Source organism: Cannabis sativa, chromosome X (assembly GCF_029168945.1).
Source record: "Cannabis sativa cultivar Pink pepper isolate KNU-18-1 chromosome X, ASM2916894v1, whole genome shotgun sequence".
Taxonomy (NCBI): Eukaryota; Viridiplantae; Streptophyta; class Magnoliopsida; order Rosales; family Cannabaceae; genus Cannabis; species Cannabis sativa.
The window spans coordinates 36,533,390-36,551,068 of NC_083610.1; the positions used below are offsets into that span (position 1 = coordinate 36,533,390).

Here is a 17,679-nt window from a genome sequence, read left to right on the forward strand (position 1 = left end):
TACAAAGCTTTCTCCAATACCAGCTTGTATCCATGCTCATCTTATAGGACCAAAAATCACTCCCTTTGAGATATACCGAGTTAATCCACTTAACTCAAAGCAAATCTTTTTTATTCATTAAGTCCCATATAAATCTAGCTAAAGAAGCTTTGTTCCATTTTGTTCTATCCTTAAACCCAAGACCACCGTAGGCTTTTGGAAGGTACACCCTCTCCCAACTTATCAAGTGAACTCTAGTTCGATTATCCTTCAAACCCAAAGGAAGCCCCGACAAAGTTTCTCAATCTCTTTTATCACACTTTGAGGAAGAAGAAAGACTCTCATCCAATAATTCCTTAATCCAATCAAAGTAGATTGGATTAATTGAATTCGACCAGCATAGGATAAGTGCTTATCAGCCCAAGAGTGGAGCTTGAGTTTCATTTTCTTCAAAATCGATCCACAATCATCAAGTCTCCATTTAGTTGGTCTTAGAGGGACCCCGAGATACTTAAGAGGGAACTCTCCAATAGAAAGGTTTATCTTTTGAGCAAGAGGAATCGATTGAGAAATTCCACCAAAGTAAACTTGAGATTTAGCAAAATTGATGGAGAGACTTGAGGTCTTGCTAAACTCATCAAGCAAAACCTTGATAGCATTGAGAGATCCCTCACTCCCTTTACAAAAGATCACTAAATCATCTGCGAAACAAAGATTAGTGAGTTTCATTTTTTTAAATAAGGGATGGTACCTAAAATTCTTTTCTCTGGCGGCTTTTTGGTTTCTTCGGGACAAATACTCCATGACGAGGACAAAGAGGAGGGGGATTTGATATTTTGTCAAATTTTGCCTCTTGTCTAATATATCATAATACCCAAGAAAAATCCCGATGGTGTGTTTATTCAATGTTAAAATGGATAGAGAATGAAAGTCCATAGGAGGGGAAAACAAATTACCACAAACAAGTAGTTGAGATTTATCCAACCCCAGTCTCAGTTGCAACAATACAAAATCACAGCAAGATACAACTCTTGTATTGATCAATGCATGTCATGTCGCATTATACAAAATATCACTCATACAAGACTAGACTTGGAAAAACACCAAATATTGGTAATATCACTCACTCATCTTGTACCAAGCCACTCTTTCTTTCTTTTTTTCTTTACAGATTTTATTATATTGATGTACAAACTGACAGAGATTGGAAATAGATGTTGAGACTTAAAAATGGCAACTAAAATTAGAACACAAGTCAACTGCTCCCTAAAGTCACCAAAAGAGTCAACATAACATGTCCGGCGACTGGGAAATGAATCAACCTTTGTTTGCTCTATAACTTAGAACTCAAGAAAGAATTCAATAATGCTTGAATCCAATTCTTGTAGCTCTTTCTCTCGCAGTCTGCAAAGATCAAAGCTCCTTGTACTTCAAAGTAGATGCTTATCTCAACAAGACTGAGATGAATACTAGGTAGTTTTGTACCATACAATGGGAATTTGGATACATCTTTTTCTGTTACCAGAGTCTAAGTCCAGCATACGGTCATGAACTCTACCTCATTGAACAATTCAAGCAGACCAACAAAACATAGTATGGCTTGTAAGTGTAAGTGTAACCTCCTCACTTGATCAGTAGCTAATTATATCCTAATTGCAACGATTTGTATGAATCGAAAATGAAGATTTTAGCTTCTAAAGTGAGGCCAAATTATCACATTCACAAATTTGAAGAGATTGTAATGAGGAGAGATTGTCAATTCTCAGTTAGGAATTCTACATTTTCGTCTTCATTTACTTCCGGGTACCAAATGATCTTGTGTTTGGTTTTGGTTGGCACTCTCTTTCCACCACCCCTTGAAATTAGAACAATTGTAAATTGAAATTTTAGTGAGTGAAGGAAAGAATGATGATGAAGCAGAGCAGAAGAACTCATCTGATATGTACTCCAAACTCTTTAACTCATCAAGACAAAGTTCTTGCCACCGCTACAAAATGACTTTTTGCTTCAGTTGTAAAATGACACAAAAACTTTTTGTGTCGGTTGTGTAAACCGACGTAATAACAGCAGACACAAATAGTCCAGTTATTTGCTTCATTTTTAAATCGACGCGAACTTTTTTTTGCTTCGGTTGAGAACTGAAGCAGAAAGTATGCTCTATTGGCGTCGGTTCTAAACTGAAGCAAAAAACTTAGCTTCAAACTGAAACCGATGCAAATTAGTTTTTTGCTTCAGTTCATAACAGACACATACGTGTACGCAAAAACATTTGCTTTTTACTTTTTGTGTCAATTATAAAACGACGCATAGTCATATGTAAGGGAAAATTGCAGATTTCTTTGCGATTTTCTCCACCTACATTTTTAAATTTTAGAAATCGCTTTGTGTAACAATATTTTTATGCACTAACCATAACATTTGTAATATAATAACAATAATATTCTTCATATAACCAAACAATTAATATAACTATGAAGTGTGTCATTAAATCTTATATAACTAAAAGTAACGATTATAAAAGTTGTCTTCTACACGTCATAATAAAAAATTGATATAACTATAAAGTATATCAATAAAACTAAGTATAAGTAAAAATAATGGTCATATAAAAGTTATATATTCTACATATATCATAACAAAAAAATAAAGTAATAATTGTGTACTCATTTCTTCAATATTTCAGACTTCACAAAAATGTCCATTCATCTTGTATTTTCTTTATCTCCTCATTGATGTAAGACTTGTCATCGTGGAACTGTAAAACCAAAGATAGATAACATTATTTGAAATAAGAATTAATTTTATCAAATAAATCATGTAAACCAGGGTAGTTGGGTATTTTTTTAAATTTGCATGATATTATTCCTTAACTTATATATTATTCATGTCTTATTACTACATTTTTCTAAAATGAAAATTTCGAATAAGGCAAAATATATGTGTGTATATATATACTATTTAATCACATTTATATATATATGACAATAACTCAACTAAATACACTCACCCAATCAAAACTTATAGCATAACATTCAGCACAAACTAGACATATTACAGTCTTGATGTATCTTGAGTAATGTGCAAAATAATTGTAGTTCACTTTGAGCTGGAAAAAATGTGATGGTGAATATAATCATATTACCAAACTATTTGGTAAGTAGTTGTTGACTATGACTAAAGCAGATTTAAGATTTGATTTTTTTCTAATGAACATATGCTAAAATAGATAAGTTAGCAATGGTGGATAATATTGTGGTGACAGAGGCTTGTATGGATCCTAAACTAATGATGGCAAGATTAATATTCTAACTCTTACCATTGAAATTCAATTCTTACAAGGATTGGAGAGGGACTTGATGAATATACAGAGTACAACGATATACTTCAGCAAGTAAATGCACACACAGAATAAAATAATAATAACAAATAAAACATCTCATATTATTTCATCTCAATCAAAAACCTACTAAAAACAGACTGTTCCACATAAGAAAAAGGCAAAGAGAGCAGGTAATATAAGTAAAGAGGTTCAAAGTCTCCAGCAAAATAATAACAAATTACATCAATCAAATTTCACAACTCCAAGTATACAGGTAGAAGCATGATTTCAATTTTCTTCTTATGAACAACAACTATTGATCAAAATCATCAGTTTGTTCTTAATTATATTAGCTAGCTCATCATAATTTAGCTTCTAATATAAATATTGTTGTGAAGGTAAAGAAATTAAATCAACTATCGATCATTGGCTCTTCCTATGAGTAATTTATTAATATCATATATACAATACTTTAAAAGCCTATTTTTCTTTCAATGCTTTTAGGACTTTTACAGGCAAACATTGTAAAATCATCATTATCATATATACAAAAATAAAATCATGAAATTAATGTCACCTGATCCTCTCCTAAATTAGAAAACCAAACCAAGAGACAAATGGCAATAGAACAATACACAAGAAATAAGAACACATCAATAACGAACTCAAGACATGACACCCACATACAATATGCCATTAGCCATTTTATTTGCTATTCTCTACTTCACCCTATTACTATTGTGCTTTGACATAAATCATAAAAGCACAAAATCAACCAGCCATTTAAAAATTACCAAATTATTACAATGTTCAATGAGGAATTTTATCAGACACTATGAAGCACTATAAAATAAGAATTTCATACGAACAAAATAAAAAACAGAAATAGATATTAAACAAACTAAAATATTTAACCTTATACTAAGAACATCCAGTAAAACCAGCTCTAAATATCATTGAGCTCATGAAAAGATGGTGTGAGAATTTGTTTAGCAAGGTTGATCATAGAAGAAAGAAAAAACAATCAGATCATAGAGAGAGAGAGAGAATATTTTCAGACTTTGAGCTTGACGACTTAAATGAGACTTAGAGTTTTAGGGTTGAGCTAAGGCTCTTTATATAAGAGAGCTTAAACTCTAATTAGCAGAAAAAAATAAGTATATATTTACATATTAAATTGGTTTTGAAAACAAAAATGTGTTCTATAACCACTTTTGTTTTTAAATTTTAAAAACAGAAAACAAAAATATATTCTGTAACTACTTTTGTTTTATAATTTTAAAAACACAAAATAAAAGTATGTTTTGTAAATATTTTTATTTTACAATTTTAAAAACAAAAAATATAAATTTTAATTTTTTTTGTTTTTTAAATAAAAAAATTATGAATATCATTTATTTTTATTTTTAAACAAATATATAAAAACTATAAAAATAAAATAAAATAAAAAATACTCATTAACATCTTAAAAAAATTCAAGTAATTTAAAATCACGAAACTCATTATCTATAACATAAAACCGACAAAGTCATAATAAAATATGAACTAATAATTGTTCAATCTTGAAGAAAATATTAAAATTTTTCTAATTATTAATAACTTTCACTCATTATCTTCATCGTCGATTTGCTCTCCATAATCCATATATGATCAGCAATTTTATCATAGACATTCGCCATTTTACGAATTTGATCTCTTGAAATGCTAAACCCAACAATATCATTCAAAGTTTCGTGAGTGCTTTGTATAGTAGCATCTTGTACTTCATGGACGTCTTCATCTCCATCAAAATATGTCTTTTTCTACATTTGTCCTTATAAAATTGTGAATTTCACAACAGGCAATCACAATGTACTTCTGTATTTTCAAATCATACAAAGGCATTTGCTTTAAAATAGAAAAACGAGCCTTCAATACGCCAAAGTACCGCTCGATGATATTTCTCAAAGACGAATGTCGATAATTGAACAACTCCTTTTTTCCTGAAAGATTATGATCTGCATATTGATTCAAATGATATCTTTCTCCTCGATATGGGGAAAGAAAACCAGACATATTTGTATATCCAAAATCAATCAGATAATATTTTCCTAAACAATGTTAATTGATATTAATTTTTTCATATAAATTATCTAATCAAAATTCAAAGATAGATAACTTCTTTAAAGTAACTTATCATGCTAATTAGCCTCATGCCAACCTAAAAACAGTAAGCAATTGCTACAGCTAGCCATGACCCATACATCATTCTTTCCATTCTAAGAATACTTCAGATTCATTATTTCTTTTCATAAAATAGTCAATAAAGATGCAAACAGGAGATACTATAGAACAGTTGTCCATATTTTGCAAGTACTGAAACAACATGAACTTTATTAAGACATACCAAAACCTTGAATAAGCATATCAGCATATCAACATGTAAATTTGAGTTAATAGACAAGAAATATAATTACACTAGAAATCATTGGGGTATCTTTGGATTAGTAATGTTAGGTAAGCTTGAGTTAAATAGTATAATTACATATTATAAAACACACAATTAACATTTTACAACACATACAGGTTATTGAGAGATTTAACCAAATAGTTCATATGCACACAAATTTTAAAAAGAACAAAGTATATTAGGGGTGGGCATGGCCTCCCGTTGTTCCCCCTATCTCCGTCAGCTGACAACACTTATCAAACATCAAATAGAAGATGTCAAACATATTAACACAATGATATTTCTATTACTAGCAAATGTCAATTTATAACCAAATAAATCTTTTAGTTGTGAAATTCAGTTGTCCTCAGCAAAATAGATAAGATATCTCAATTTTATGATTTTATATTAGCCTAAAATAAGGCCTTCTACCTCTCATTCTATCAAACACATAGATTTCATTAACACTTACAGCTCAAAGCACAAAACGATAGATGAAAACTATGGGATTCATCGTTGCTCATAGTGAACTCTTTATATGGTTTTGATGAACAGAGAGATGGGAATAATAACAAGACAATACTTAATGACTGCATTTAGCACAAACCCACATGTAAACAAAACACTAAAGACATATTTAAGAAAATATCTTATCCTAATACCAAGATTTAGCTAGTGGTATTTTGATTAATCTGTGGTCTGAACTGAAATCCAAATCTTGATAATGACAATTAAGAAAGAAACCCATATGAGGAAAAAGCAAATGAAAGAGTATACCAAACTAACTTTCTATAATTATGCAGATCCAAAGCCACCATATAACACTATTTTGAATCTTTAGAAAAAAAAAACAAAGACTAACAAAAAGACTACACAGTACACAGTATGTGAATCAGCATATCTTTATTCAGTGCCAAATAAGAATTCCTTCACATCTACCTAAAGAAATCTATATGAATTCCATCTAATCTTCCTATCAAAACACACAATAGTTGCAATCTCAAATAAAGTCAAAATAAATTAAACATCTTACACCAGGATAGGACCACGATGCAACTCTTATTCAACACATGAAGATCAGTAGCATAAAATATTATTCTTTTCAATTTTCCACCATCTAAATTTCTTTCCTAAACCATAAACATATTTTAAAGTGTGTATATAAGAGAATGGTCACAATTAAATATAAGAGTAAAGTCTCCAGTAATGAGTATTGAGTTTTTTTTTTCCTCAAATCCTTCTATTTTTGCTATCAAACCAAAATCATGGTAAAGAACAAATATGTTTATCCCAAATTAAAAGGAATGAAAAAGAAAATACTCATGGACAAGAAAATATCAAGGCTTCAGTATGTGGATCTACCAAATGACTCATCCAATGAATGATTCAACAAAGAAAGCTATTTATAATTGGAAAAAAATTATTAAAAAATAATATGGGAGAAGTACATACCAACCTTATTGTAGTCCGTCACCTGAGGAAGGCCATGAATATACAGCCGACATCGCCTAATAGAGCTTGCGTGCGTAATGCCAGAAAGACTTGGACCTTCGGCTATGACGGTGTCGCCGGAAACGAGTACTTCAGAAATGACACCCCAAGCTTCGAATTCGGCGAGAATACTGTGAGGTAAAAAATGTAGAACCCAATTCAGAGTAAAATACTAAAGTCTCATTTCAGAGATTAAACCCTAAATCTCATTAAACTAAAAATCTTTCAGAGAGAGAGAGAGGTTGGGAGAGAGAGAGAGAGTAAGAGCGATATACATAGAGGAAGAGATTACCTGAACGGAAGCCATTGAAGATCATTGAAATTGCAGAACTAATGGAGAGCGAGAGAGAAGCGAGAAAAGAGGAAAAAAGTGTTTTTAAAATTTTTTAAAATCATTCAAAATCTGTTTTTAAAAATTTACATAAATTTGATTTTTTTTTTTTTGAGAAAAATTCACTAATATTATTAATCAACAGCAGTCATTAACAACAGTAGTGAAAATAGGTAAGGGAATTTCCCCAAACCAACAAACGTCTTGATCCAACGCTAAAGCATATTTCGCCAAACCATGAGCAGCATGGTTAGCGTTTCTCTTAACATGAGAGATAAATGCTTCAGGGAAAAAGGATAAAAGACAACGAACATCAGAGATCAAATCCGAAAAACAAGATAAATCTCTAGATGAAGAAGTTAAAGCCTGGAAAACTCTAAGGGCGTCAGTTTCAATGTGGGTGATGCGTATTTGGTGTTGCAATGCCCAATTCAGGCTATGAAATAACGCCTTAGCTTCCATTTCATCCGATCGAAAGTCACCTTGCGCAGGCATTGAAAGTGCAGCGAGAACTTGACCATGATGATTACGAACAATGGCTCCAATCCCCAATTGTTTAGACACTGGGTTGAAAGCAGCATCGACATTAATTTTTACACCCGAGCGTGGTGGAGGATGCCATGAAACATGATCATTTGGAGCAAAACTGCTTGAGGTGGCAGCTGGAGGATCCTGGACAATTCTGCAATAAGTTGCAGCAGGCAGTTCTTGGACATTACTGCTATGAACAGCAGCAGAAAAAGGGCCAGGTGATTTGGTAGCATGCTGATGAGGCTTGGCAGAGTGAATCCGAACCTTGTCTACATAGCCCTTTGCAAAAGTAGCAGTATCTTTTCCATTCTGAACAGAGCTACCATGTAAAGCTTTGTTTCGACTTGTCCATATAGCCCACATTGTACAAATGAGAAGCTCAAAATCTTGCTGTGAGAATAGCTTAGAAAGGTGGAAAAGATAGTCACCATTAAACATTTGTTGTGCCTGCCTATAGTCCAAAGAAAAGGAGGTGTTAAGCCATACAGATTTCGCATGCTTACAAGAGAAAAGGGCATGCCCGATAGATTCCCAAGCGCAAGTACACAGCGAACACGCTGCAGAATCTATTACTTTTCGCTTGTGTAATGCAGCAGCAGTAGGAATAGCATTGTGCATGACTTTCCAAGCAAAAATTTTGATCTTGGATGGGAGAGACAAATGCCAAAAGGTTTTCCACCACGAACTATGAAGATCCGAGGTTGCAGCTTGGTCACAGTCATCCAAAGTAGCAGATAAGTGGTAACCAGACTTGACATTATAAATTCCTGATGTTGCATGATGCCAAACCAGCCTATCTTCAGATGGAAAAAAAGATAATGGAATTGATAAAATTCGTTCAACATCCAATGGGCTAAAATTATCCTTTAAGAGCTGAAGATTCCACTCCCTACTGTCAGTAATCAAAGAAGAAACATTCAATGTAGGTGGACCAGTGTAATGGAGCGGAGTGAAATTAGTATGACCAGGTATCCACTTGTCGACACCACATCGGATATTATAGCCATTACCAACCTTGTAACGAAGACCCTTAAGAAGCAATTCTCGCCCCCAAAGTATGCTCTGCCATGTAAGGGAGGGAGTGTTGCCAAGCCGAGCTTCCAAAAAGCAATTATTTGAAAAGTATCTGCTCGTAAGTAGTCGACTAAGTAACGAATTGGGCATGTCAAAGATCCTCCAAGCTTGTTTGGCAAGTAAGGCTTGGTTATAATGAATAAACGAACGGAATCCCATACCACCTTCAAATTTAGACTTACAAAGCAAATTCCATCTCTTCCAATGTATTTTAGAACCATCTTTAGAAGAGCCCCACCAGAAGTTAGCCATCATACTTTCCAATTGTTGGCAAAGTGTTTTCGTTAAGCGGAAACAACTCATGGCGTAGGTAGGAATTGACTGAACAACCGCCTTTAGTAACACCTCCTTTCCTCCAACTGAAAACAACTTCTCATTCCAAGCATTCATCAACTTCCATACCCTTTCTTTAATATGGCTAAAGAGAGCCTTTTTATCACGACCTGAGTATGAGGGTAGACCAAGATATCGCTCATGACACTCACTTATTGGCATGTTCAATGTATTCTGAAAAAATTGTTGAGTCGATTGCGGAGTGTTAGGGGAGAAAGACATGACTGACTTTTGATAATTGAGGAGTTGACCCGAGGCATTGTGATATATGGTCAAAATTTTTTGAATAGCCAATGCAGAAGAAGTAGTAGCTTCACAAAATAACAAGCTGTCATCAGCAAAGAGTAGATGTGAGATTGATGGAGCAGTTCTTGTGATTCTCAGCCCTTGAAGATTATTTACAGCCTCCTCATGTTGCAGCAGTCTTGAAAGACCCTCCGAACATATCAAGAACAAATAAGGTGAGAGGGGGTCCCCTTGACGGAGTCCTCTTGTTGGCTTCACATGTCCTTTGATGTCACCATTAATAGAAAAAGTTAAGCTACAAGAAGATAGGCAGCGTGCAATTAGATCTATCCATTCTTGAGAAAATCCCATTTTATCCATAACAACCCACAAAAAAGACCACTCAACTCGATCAAACGCCTTGCTCATATCCAATTTAAGCGCTGAAAAACACTTAGCTCCACGTTTTCGATGTTGAATATTGTGAACAAGCTCAAAAGCCACTAGAATATTGTCAGTAATCAACCGATTAGAGAGGAATGCACTTTGTGTCTCCGAAATCACAAGAGGAAGAGCTTCTTTAAATCTCAGTACAATCATCTTAGAAATAAGCTTGTAGACAACGTTGCAAAGGCTAATAGGACGAAAATCAGCCATTACTTGAGGAGAATTAATTTTAGGAACAAGAGTGATGATAGCTTGATTAATTTGTTCCATATCTTGTGCATGGTTCAGCACACTCAACACAACTTCAGTAACTGAAGTTCCCACAATATCCCAATAGTTTTGGTAGAACATAGCGGACATACCATCACTACCAGGGCTTTTGTCCGGGCTCATCGTTTTCAAAGCTATCTCAACTTCTGCTACAGTAAAAGGGGCAGTAAGGAACACATTCATTTCAGATGTAATACTTGCTGGAATTGTATCTACCACTTGAGTAATTGCTTGTTGATTAACAGTAGTAGCAGAAAATAAATCAGCAAAATAGGTGGTGATAATGTGTGCAATTCCGTCTTTAGATGTTGTTTTGTTACATAAATTTGATTTTAAATTTTAAAAACAAAAAACAAAATATTTTACCGAACGTACTTTTATTTTAAATTACTGAATTTTTTATTAAAAAAACAAAAAATCATTTTTAAAATGATTACCGAACAGCCCCTTATTTTTTGAAGATGTTGTTTCTCATTTAAATGGGCAACACTACATTCCAAAGAAACGTCTTTTCTATTCTATGTCCTACTCTAATTTCTACGGATCCTCTTAAGCTGTTGAGGTTGCTCAATTCCTCAAGCTTGCCAACATCCTTTGACTTCGAACTGCATTATTTAAACATGTCTAACCTACAAAGAGAAGTCAATCTATCTAATCCACTTGGCATATGAGTTAACCTGTAACAACCTTCCAGCAAAAGATGCCTCAAGTTCAACAATTTCTCTATCTCTTGAGGTAATATCCTAAGACTACTACAATGTTTAAGATTCAAAGTATGCAAATTATGCAACCTAGTTATAGAATTAGAAAGAAATGCGAACCTTTTTGATGAAATATCAAGTTATCTTAAATGTTTTAGTTTACCAATAGTGCTCGATAGTTTTTTTTAAGGCTAATTAGTAATTTCCCCTCCGAACTTTGACATATACCAAATCATGCCCCCTGAACTTTTTTGGTCGTTAAAAATTCTCCCTGAACTATTGAGATTGTTAGATTTAAGGACTTTTGTCTAATTTCATTTAGTTTTACTGTTTTAGTGATTGTTTATGTACTAAACCATGCTCCCTAGACTTTGATATCTACCAAATCATGCCCCTCAAACTTTGATATGTACTAAATCATGCCTCCTGAACTTTCATCCATGTTAGAATTTTTTTACTAAAATTAGACAAAAGTCCTTAAATCTAACAATCTTAATAATTCAGGGGGAATTTTTAACGACCAAAAAAGTTCAGGGGGAATTTTTAACGACCAAAAAAGTTCAGGGGGCATGATTTAGTACACGTCAAAGTTCGAGGAGAAAAATTGCTAATTAGCCTTTTTTTTAATTACATATTATACAAACTTAATACTCTAAGAAATTTAAAAGATAAAATAACATAATGTTGGGTTTTGTGCCCTAAATAAAACCCATTTCAATATAATCAGATTTACTAATTAATAAAGATGAGAAATTATTTTATGTTGCATGGTTCACATTATTTGTTTCATGATTATATTTAATGTATAAATTCTATTAAGTCTTGAACATATGTATTTGTTCATGATTATAGTGTTGTCAGCACAGTGGAATATAATCATTATTATATGTTCAAAAGTTTGATTCCTTGATTTTTCAGTTTGGATTTAGACTGGCATGATAATCAGTGATAGGTATACTTACACCTTGGATAAGTGTTATGTCCTTTCCAGGGGATTGGCAAAGTTTACCAGTATCAGATGTATTGAGTATACATTGGAAGGGACCGATATTGAACTTGGATTAGATATGATAAATTTACCGTAATATCTATTCAATTCAATATCACTTTGTTGATCCTAGATCAAATGATCTTAATCCTGACATGATTAGGTTCTATCTCAAGAGTGTTATTCGTGTTTTTTGATTTGTTAGTTAAGTCTACTTTTTGGTCAAGGTGATACGTACATTTTGGGAACACGGTAGTACATTTGAGTGGGAGCGCTAAACATAGATATGGAATCTATAGCTTCTATAGGTATTTAGAAGTGAAACGATGATTTCCTTCGAGCTTGGCTGAATAGAGATAAATGATTGAGATCTCATTTTAGTGATTATATTAGTTCACTAAAATATCATTTATAGGTGGCCAAGTGTTTTAAGGATAAAATAAATTGAAAGGGTGTAACGGTAATTTTATCCCTATGCAATGTAGATCATCTATAGAGGATCATTGATTATTAGGATTATAACAATGGATAATTAATAGCGTATCTATATCGTGGAACATATAGAGCGTTCTATGTAACTGAGAGTGGAATTCCAAGTTCTATGGTGGATGCAATGAGGAATTAATAAGTTAGTGAATTTACTTGGTAAATTCTAGGTCTGCTTATTGGAAGCTCGGTTATATAGGCCAATGGTCCCCATACTGGTTGAGACAAACTGCTTGTAAGACTCAGTTTATTGATTTTAATTAATCAATTATAATTCTAAAATTAGATTATGTCTAGTTTATGAATTTTTCACTATGTTATGGTTTGATTGTGAAGAAATAGTGTTTTGGAGTTTATTTGTTAATTAAGAGACTTTATGGAGTCTAATTAATAAATATTGTAAATGACAATTTTATTTGATATTTATTTTAATTATTAAATAAATAGTTTTGGCATTTAAATGGTTGAAGTTGCAAAAAGTGGTATTTGTGAAAAATAGGTAAAATAGTCTAATTAACAAAACTCTTGCTACCACCTGATATGTTTGCTGCCAAGTATTATTGCTGGACCATTGCTATAGCAACTGAACATAACTTTTTCACCCCAAACTTAATTTCTTTGCCCAATTTGAAATTTCTTCACTTCCAAAGCCTTCTTCACCTGATTTTCTGCACAAAGAAAGGAAACACTTCCTTAATTTCACCATGACATTTATTTAAACTAATTATATAATATAATATATTTTTCTCCTCTTTTTTTCTTCTTTTTTTTTTTCTTGGGGTGCCTTCATTGAGAATTTTTTCTGTTTCTCTCTCTCTCTCTCTCTCTCTCTCTCTCTCTCTCTCTCTCTCTCTCTCTCTCTCTCTCTCTCTCTCTTTTCTTTTCTTTTGGCACTCCCAAATTACAAGTCTCAAACATCCGTCAAAGAGATAGAGGTCTTTTCTCAGTTGACCTCTCCACCCCCAAACTTCACTCCTTGGCCTTTCACTAATAATTTTCTTCTTGAAAGTGCATCACGAAGTTCCACCACCCCATCGGGATATACTCTCACCACCAAGAAAGATCCATCACACCTTGAATCTAGTCGTCCATGAGTAACCTTCGTTAAAGAGTTGGAAAAAATCACTTGTTGGCCAACTTCAAACATTTGAGACCGAAATTTTCTACTAAGCTTCTTTTTCTTTCTCTTCTTTTTGGGTGGATTTTTAGGGTCAAATGATTCTTTGTCTTTGCTTTCTCGTGGCTCGTGATCCTTAGCAATTTCTTTAAGGGGAATCTTCTTTCTCACCTTCTTACTAACTTTGAATTTGGACTCCTCAACCATGTTAGGTTCCATATCTCCAATTGCTAAGCATTCTCCTATTGCATCCAGAGCACGTATGGGATGGAAAACCTTGAATGTGGCTTGCTCATCTTGAGCTCTCATGGTGAGCTCTCCTTTTTCAACATCTATCAAAGTCCTTCCCGTAGCAAGAAATGGCCTCCCTAAAATGATTGGAAATTCCCTATCTTCCTCATAGTCAAGAATAATGAAGTCCGCCGGAAAGATGAACTTATCTACTTGTACTAAAACATCTTCAATTTTTCCATCCGGATGAGCCATGGAACGATCTGCTAATTGCAAAGTGACGGTGGTTGGCCTTGCTTCTCCAATTCCTAACTTCTTGAAAATAGACATGGACATGAGATTAATACTAGCTCCCAAATCACAAAGAGCTCTTCCAACATCTCGACCCCAATAGAAATTAGAACTGTGAAGCTGTCCGGATCTTTCAATTTAGGTGGAATTTTATTCTTCAACATAGCGCTACAGCCCTCGGTCAAAGCGACCGTTTCAAACTCGCCAAGCCTCCTTTTCTTTGTCAAAATATCTTTTAAGAACTTGACATAATTCGGCATTTGCTCTAACGCTTCCACTAAGGGAATATTGATAAGGAGCTGCTTCAACACATCTAAAAACTTCTTGAATTTTCCATCTTGCTGCTGTTTCCGAAATCTTTGAGGAAATGGAAGGGGTAGTTTAGGACTAGAACATACTGGTGCGGATTGCTTACTGTCAGGTTACTGACCCTTTGCTGTATCAACTGGGCTGGTATCAGCAATTTCGTCGACAGTTTTGTTATTCAATTTTTCATCGATTTGGATTGAAGTGGGCTCCCCACTACCCTTTATTTCCTCCTTAGAATTTTTCAGATGCTTTCCACTCCTTAGTTGAATGGATTTACATTGTTCCTTCCCATCCCTCCTTGGATTTTCCGTGTTGCTAGGCAAAGAACCTTGCGGCCTAGCTTTTAATTCATTGGCCAAATGTCCAAGTTGCAACTCAAGGTTTCGAAGAGAGGCAGCTTGACTTTGTATCACCACATCATTTTTGGCCATATAATCCCGCATTAGACTCTCCAAAGAACTCGGGTTGGAATTTTGAGCATGTTGTGAATGTCGCGGTTGTTGTAAAAAACCCGGTGGATATGCTTGTCTTCCTTGGGCTGGTGCGGTGCTTGAGCTTGCTCCTTGACCCCTCCAAGACAAATTAGGATGATTCTTCCATGCTTGATTGTAAGAATTTGAGAATGCCCCATTGTTTCTATTAAAATTCTGATTTCCCATGTAACAAACAGACTCCGGATTAGAGGGACACTTTGTTAGGTTATTTTTAGTATTAATTTTAGATTAAGTTTAGTATATTTTTAATTGAGTTTTAATCATGTTTGGAGCATTTTTACGCTTGTTATCTTTTATTTTTGCAGATTTAAAATAGAAGAAGATTAGAAAAATATCAGAGAAAAAGATGGGAAAAAAGATAAAAATATCATGATATTTAAAATAGAGAGAACTGTGCAAGAAAATAATGCTGAAACTTCAAGCCTGAATTCGACTATCTTCTGATTAGATTTTGGAAAAAGTCAAAACATAAAAATTCTAGATATCTCTTTTATCTTTCCATAACATCTTGAATCGTCCAATTCTGAGCAATATCGACAGAGTTATGACCAAAATACTATCAGTCAACGCAGCAGAAAAAAAATATCTCGTTTGAGGTTTCCCAAAAATTTAAATTCGAATTGGAATAAAAACATGTGCGTTTTTTCCATATTTTTAGGCCTTCAATGCCTATATAAAGGGAAGAAGGGAGTTAATTTCAGCAAGCAATTTCAGAGAGAAAAAAAGAGAGAATACAGATGCAAAGTGGAGAGATCAACTGCAATATTGGAGGCATTCTTCAGAGGGTTTTCAGCATTCTTCTCTTCTCTATTTTCATCTCTTTTCTTAAAGTTAATATGTGTGATTGTGCTCTCATAAACATGAGTAACTAAACACTTTATTAGGGTTAGATGGATATTGTTTAACATTGTTTATGGTTTTTAATATGATTTATTTTCCCCCTAATTTCTATGTATTCTATTTTATTTGTGCTTAATTACTTTTAATTGCCTGATCACCAATTATCTGTCTATGAGTTTGATGCGAGATCTGAGAAGTGAGTGTCAAATATGCTATAGTAAAATAGAACTGAATTTTGATATAGGACGAGAGTACTTATATGGTTTAGATAGCTTATAGGGTTTTTATGCTTAATGCCTGTTGCATGTTAAATTTATCACGAGAGTAGAAAGTTTGCATGTAATTGAGATTTATATATCTGAGAAGACTATAAATTACCTTAGTAAACCTGCTATTTCATAGAGATTAATATTAGGAAAATAATCATATTAGGCCATATTCAATAGAAACAATTGAAATCGAAGCCCTAGTTTTTATTAACTATCAATTTTCTTGAATAATTGCTTCTTACTAGTTTCTTATTTTTAATTCTTTCTTTATTTTTACTACTTGAAACGATACGTACACTTGCGTGTGCAAAATATCGCAATGCTCACTCCCTGTGGGATCGACCTCACTCCTCGTGAGTTTTACTACTTGAAACGATACGTACACTTGCGTGTGCAAAATATCGCAACACACTTCTCAAACACATGCCCTTCTCCACAAAACACACATGAGACATCATTACTTTGAATGGCAGCAGTTGGTTGAATATTTTTAGAGTTCCCAATGCTCAAATTCTTCAAAACATTCGTCATGGAAGCCATTTGAGCTGTCAAAGCTGTTATTGCATCTACCTCAAGGACCCCCGCCACTTTTCTACTTGTTGGAGCTCTTGTGTTGGACCATTGGTAGTTGTTACTTGCAATGGTCTCCAAAATCTCAAATGGTTCGTTGTAAGACTTCGACAAAATAGCACCATTAGCCGATGCATCTAGCTCCATTTGAGAAGCTGCATTCAAGCCATTATAAAAAGTCTCCATCTGAATACAATGTGGAATGCCATGATGTAAAAACTTTCGCAAAAGTTCCTTAAACCTCTCCCACGCATCACTTGTAGACTCATCTTCAAGTTGCTGAAAAGACATGATCTCACTTCTGAATTTTGCATTTCTAGTAGGAGGAAAGTATTTCCTCAGAAACTTCTCAGCAAGATCATTCCAATTGGTAACAGAATCAGGAGGCAAAGTGTTGAGCCATGATCTATCTCGGTCTCGTAGTGAGAATGGGAATAACTTCAACCTTAACACCTCTTCACTCACTCCTTGGATCTTGAAAGAATCACTCACCTCCAAGAATGAATAGAGATGGAGGTGAGGATCTTCAGTTGGCATCCCGCTGAATTGCCCCACGGTTTGGAGCATTTGAAACATCAATGACTTGAGCTCAAACTGCGGTGCTTGTATTTCAAGCCTCACAATGCCTGGATTGAGCTCATTAAACATGGGGGCTGCATACTCTCGTATAGCCCTTGCTCGATCATCTGTCAATATGATGGGATTAACAATTTGTTAAGCAATCCCATCATCATCAAGATTCTCAGCCATGATGTCTCAGCCCTTAGCCTTTTGAACTCTTCTTCTTCTTCGGAATGTGCGTTCAATCTCGGGTCAATAGGAGCAAGTTCAACTTCCTCTTGTTGGTCCATACACTATAGATACCTGAGATTTTAAAGCACAAACCAGCAAGATTAAAAGCACATAAATTATTAGAATGTCAATTAGTTGATAAAACAAAATTTAGAACTTAAAG

The 17,679-nt window shown here is 34.0% G+C and overlaps 1 non-coding gene across 1 annotated transcript; it reads left to right on the top strand.

Moving 5' to 3' along the window:
* Window positions 1–16,926: 16,926 nt before the first annotated feature.
* Window positions 16,927–17,033, top strand: LOC115703323 (small nucleolar RNA R71). Its single transcript, XR_004009098.1, has one exon. It is a non-coding gene; the product is annotated as a small nucleolar RNA R71 (small nucleolar RNA).
* Window positions 17,034–17,679: the final 646 nt, after the last annotated feature.